Consider the following 6054-nt stretch of genomic DNA (forward strand, 5'->3'; position numbering starts at 1 on the left):
GCGTCTCTCTTGGAGATGATTGTCAGGGTTGAAGGAGGACTGATTTCAGAGCCTGCTGGGAAATGTAGTCCTCCATTGGGAGCGATTCAGAAGCTGTTGTTAACTGCAGTACAGGAAGGAACTGGGCCAGTTTGTCCAGTTGCGCAATTTTTTCCTCTATAATTTTTATTTTTTTTTCGATGGGAGACGGGGCAGTCGGAGAGTTGAGTGAATGGGGGGAAAAAAGGGTAGTCAAGTCGGAAGTATGCTAGAGTCTTGTAATTTCGAATTCCTGGAGACATGAGCGTGACCCGAGGGTGCAAGCTTTAACTTTGGAGTCCAAGGTTAACTTTAGAGGAGAACTTGACGTTGCCCACGTGACTGCTCTGGAACTCAGTGGCCACATCTTCCCGCCTCAGTCCTCAGAGATAACAAGTGAGGCCTCCCATACAGCTGGGGATGAATGGCCTTTCTTTGTGTTTCTGTGTGAGGCTTCAGAGGAGAGGAGCAAATAGTTGGCTGCTTATACCTTAATGAATGCAGCTCTGTGCCCACTGCAGCTGCAGACCTGGATGCCCTCTCCTTCCAGTGTGGGAAGGCAACTCCCCTCACCCCAAGCACATTTGGAAGTATAAACAAGAATTAGCTTTTTCTTTTTTTAATGGGCAAGCAATCAACATAACTTGGGGGTAAATGCAGAATGTTATAGCTGGAAAGGCTCTTTGAGAGCATCTCATCTAACTGGCTCCCCATTTTATAAAAAAAAAAGGTAAACTGAGGGAGGCCTCAAGAGAGGAACTTAGGGCGCAAAGCTAGTTGTCCTTGGCTTTTTCATGTCTCTCTTCTCTTCCTTCGTTGAGGATCTAAGGTGATGCTACTTCCAGGAAGCAGACTTCCTTCAGCCTTTCCTTATATCCCCAGCACTTAGCGCAGTGGTTGACACCTGGAAGGTGTTGAATAAAGGTTTACCGACTCCCTGATGGACCTTCACTGTACTTTCCTCTGAGCAAATCACAAGTCAGTATCTTATTCAGTACAAGACACCACTGCTTAGGAAAGAAATTGTTTTTTTTTCTTTTCATTTTTAATAATATTTTCTTTTTCCCCAATTACATGTAAAGATAATTTTAAACATTCTTTTTTTAAATTGAGTTAGGAAAGAAATTGTTAAGCTAGAAGAATATCCAGAGGAGGGCATCCAGAATGGTAAAGGGCCTGAAGTTCATAGGATAAAATGATTAGTTAAAGGAATAAGGATGTTTAGTCTGAAAGACAGAAGATTTAGAAAAAAATGCAATAATTATTTTCAAGTTTTTGAAGAGCGTTTATATGAAAAAGGAGTTGGATGGTGCTTGGTCCTAAGTAGGCCACCCCCTCCAAGTAAAACTAGGAGATTAATTGTTCTCTGCCCCTCTGTTAATTCAGTTGAATTTGCCCTAGAGGCAATTAGCTTCTGGGTCCATTTACTTAGGGCCCTGGGGGCAGAACTCGGAGCAATTAGATAAAAGTTATAAAAAAAAATAAATGTAGACCTGCTTGTTGTTGAGTTAGGCCAGAGGAAGAGAGGAAAAGGAAAACTAAGCTTCATACATTTCAAATCTATTTATCTACTTCTAATCTCTCTATTGACTTCCAGTCTCACATCTCCAACTGTCTATTGTACATCTCAAATTAGATGTAGACATCTTAAACTCAACATTTCCAAAACAGTTCTTCTCCTGCCCCCAAAACCTCTCTTCTTAACTTCCCTAATACTATTGATTGTGCCTCTGATGGGGGTGCTTGAGTGCTTTGCTTGGACCCTAATTCTAACATGACATTTCTCTTTAACCTCTGCTTGGGTACCTGTGCCTGGACCCCAATTCCAAAACCACGTCCAGTTCTAAAATCACATCTCTCCCTAGCCTCAAAATACTGTCTCAGGCAGTCCCTCTCCAGTTCAAGGGCAGCAAACCCTAGCAACACACTTATCTCTCCTCCTGATACTGTGGCCAGCTGCACCTATAGAATTTATTAGTTTGGACTCCCTGTGTACATGCTGAACTGGCCTATTATGTGCATGCTAGACCCAGACATATGTATACTCCTTTACATTTATCTTGTCTAACAAGACATTTGATGGAAGCAGCCTGGGTATTTCCAGTCAGCCCTGACCATTAATTGACTTAAAAAACCACACCTCCATGTTGCCCCACCTTGGGCTGTTTCCCAGTGAATTCTGGGTAAGATACCTATGCAGTAGATACAAAAAGTGCATGTTCCTTTAAGAACTGATCACCCCTTAACCACTCCCTAATCCCACCCCAAAACACCTAATTGACATGTTTCACCCCCAAATCTCTTATAAAAGCTCTCTCTGCACCCCTCTAAGGTTGCAGGTTCCCTAAGAACTCTTGCCTGCTGTAAAGTGTAACAAATCTTTGCCACCTTGACTTAAAAAATGCTTGAGATTGTGAATTCATTCCAGATGGCCCTGAACCTCTCCAGTACTTGGGTCCTTGAGAGGTACTCCTCCTCAACAACCCTGCCTGGGAGCTCCAGTCTTGGGGTTCCTAGACCTCATCTCCCTCAACACCTCCATCCTCCCAGTCACCCCAGCTGGTAACTTAGGTGTCATGCTCAACTTCTCACTCTACCCCCACCCCCCCCATATCCAAATTGTTGCCAAAGCCTGTGGATTTTACCTTCATGAAATCTCTCAGACATGGACCCTTCTTTCTCCTGACACTACCAACCACCCTGATTCATCATATTGCACCTCAGCTATTGAAATAGCCTCTAGACTGGTCTGTGTAGCACTAGTCTTTCCGGTACATCCTTCACTTAGCTGTCAAAGCAAACTTCCTAAAGTACAAGTTTGATCATGTCACTCTCCCCTCCCCCAATCCCTCACCACTCAATAAATTGTAGTGATTTCCTATCAATGTGGATACAAACAGTGCCCTAAGAGTTACTTTCTCAGGCCCCCCGAGGGGGGTTTGAGGCTCATTCTGTAGCCCATCCTGTAACTTGAGATCCTGTAATTTAAGGGTGTCTTAATGCCCTTTCCCCCTTATCTTGAAATACCATGCAACTTGTACCAAAAGAATTGCTTTTGTCCCCCTTATCCTGTGTTCCTCTATTCTGTCATTCATCTTCCTCATCCTGTCATGACAATTTTTCCATATTCTGTAAGCAATCATCTTCCTCATCTTGTTTGTAGTTTTCGTGTCCCCAAATCTCCAACCCCCATAAGAAATGCTAAAAATTACATCATCATCCTGAACATCTTTTTATAAGCATAACTCCCCAAACATTGGGATCTCATTTAGCTTTCTTGCTGAGGAGGCCCATGATGCTTTTTCACATAAAATAAAAAGCTCTCATCGGCTAAAAGAGGAGGTCTAAGTGAATTCTTTCACACCTGAACCTGCTCTCCCAACTCTGACCTCAAAACTATTTTGGAGGAATCAAATATAAAATCCTCCATTTGGAATTCAAAACCCTACAAAATCTGCCCTCCCATACCTTTCCTATCTTCACACTTTACACTACCACCACCACCTTGTTCTCTAAGATCCTGTGGACTCCTTACTGTTCCTCCAACAATACACTCTATCTTCTATCTCCATGCATTTCCCCACATGCCTGGAATGCTCTCTATCTTCATCTACACCATCTACACCTGGCTTCTTTGGCTTTCTTCAAATCCCAGCTAACATCCCACCATCTACAAGAAGTCTTTCCCAATTCCTTAATTCCTTTCCCAACTTCCTTAATTCTAATACCTTCCCTTTGATGACTATTTCCACTTTATCCTGTATATAGCTCCTTTGAACATAAATATTTAGCTTCTTTGTACATAGAGTGCTGGCACCCACTAGTGCTAGGTGCTTAATAAATGCTTGTCCTATTCCTCTTTCCCTAGCCCCCACAAAAGACATGGAATTCAACAGTTTACAAAAAATTAAAATAGTTTCTATCAGAGGGCAATGGAGAGAGCTACATGGTGAGCATAAGAAGGCTGCAAAGTGTAAGCAATGAGGAACTTTATAGAATGGGACTAAAAGATGTCAGTCATCAAGGAAATGCATGATGGGAAGAGGAGATGGACTAGTAATGCTGGGAAGACTCTGTTGGTATCCTGTTATTGTCATTAGATATTGGGAATGTTAGATGTCATTAGAAATTTATCATGCTAGGTGGACCCCCCAAGTGGCAAACTTATGTGAACACATGTCGGGGTTCATGGGCACCCCAGAATGTTGGGTGCACCATAATCACAAAGAGAAGCTCAGTGTGTTGAATAATTAGCTTGGACCATCTCCAAGTTAATAAAGGCATTTATTGGGGTGATGCACCCAATGGGCCTTGCTCCCCATGGGAAGCAGAACACTCAGCCAGGTTAGGTATCTGGTCTATATACAGTCTGACAGGATAGGGTGAAGGAGAGCAGGAGAAGGGGAGGAGGAGTGCTGCTCCACAATGTCACCTAGTCCATACAGACAAGCAAAGAGAACAGGAATGGAGAGGGGAAGAGCTGTTCTGGAATATCAGGTAGTTAGGGGGTGCTTTGTAAAAGCACACAGACAAATCCGGAGTGGGGGTCTTCAGTGCATAGTCTTCTTGATCACTTTTCTGGCTGGTCACATCCTGCATCTTATCTCACATCTCACATCCTGTGTCCTGCTTGCTCCATCTGCCTTGAGCACCTCACCTCATCTCACACACATACACAAGAGTCAAAGACACAGGATGGTCAGTCACAGTTGGTTTGTGCATTGCAGAATTGTAGAGAAATTATTAATGAGATCATAGGACCTTTGAGTTCATTGTTCATTCCTTTGGTTCTTCTTTGTTCAAGGCCAAGGGTTTTAGGAGAGAATTTGCCCCTATGTTTATGCCCCTATGTTATGCCCCTTGTACGTTTATTTGCCGTATTTAATTATATTTATTTGTTCTGAATGTTCATTTGATTGTTTTTGTTAGTGGTTATTAAGTTTATGATAGAAAAAAATCTTTTAATAAAGCCAAGGATGGCATGTGGGGCAGAGAAACTGCTCAGTCCAGTACCATGAGCTCTTTGCTGCAGTAGGTAGGTAATGAAATCAAATATGAAAATCAGTAATGAGGAGACCCTTTGAGAACAAGACTGACATTGACAAAGCCCTTGATCAGTCAGTGTATCTTAGGGGAAGATCTCATTTTCAGGGAATATGCCTTTGAGGTTGGTTGCTTTTTTAAAGTCTGCAAACTCCTTGGGTCTAGTTATCTAAAATCATTCAAACCAACAGTTCCAGATTACACTGTGGCCTTCAGAGTCTGTTTGAAGGGCTCCACATTTGACTAGTTGGTTGTTTTATCAATGAGGAAACAATTGGAATAACTTATTTACATAGCACTTTCAGGTTTGCAATGCAAAACTACCTTGTGAGCAAAACCCAAAGAAGGCATTTTTGCTGCCCAGGCAAAGTTTAAAAATTTAATAAGCCCCAACAATTGGGGAATGACTGACCAAATTACAGCGTATGAATGTAATGGGATATTATTTTGTGAAAGAATTGATGAAAGGGATGGTTTCAGAGAAACCTGGGAAAAATTGTATGAACTGATCGAGAGTGAAGGGAGCAGAACCAGGAATAAAATGTGCACAACAACAACAACAACCCTGTAAATACAAACAGCTTTGAAAAATTTAAGAACTCTCTGGTCAATGCAATGACCAATGATTCTCCAAAACCAATGATGAAACACCTTTCCTGACAGAAAGGTGATAGATTTGCAAGTGACAGAGATATAGAATGAATGATCCTAAATTGATGGGAGGTAGCTAAAAGAAACCTAGGATTTCCTTTCTCCACAAAAGGCTTAGTAAGTACCCAGAACTGAGAATAAATGCTCAATAAATGCTCAAATCCGGTCTGTGTGTCTAATTCAGCATATATATAGCAATGTGTTCCTTAGCAAATCACTTAACCTTCAGTGACCTGAGGCAACTCTTAAGATTTCAAGGTGTGGAGAATGGTCAATCCTCAATGGCAGAGGAAGTGTCTTCCCTAGGAGTTCTCTGAACCAATGAAATCACAAGTCCGGAGC

This window comes from Trichosurus vulpecula, chromosome 4 (genome assembly GCF_011100635.1).
Source record: "Trichosurus vulpecula isolate mTriVul1 chromosome 4, mTriVul1.pri, whole genome shotgun sequence".
Lineage (NCBI taxonomy): Eukaryota > Metazoa > Chordata > Mammalia > Diprotodontia > Phalangeridae > Trichosurus > Trichosurus vulpecula.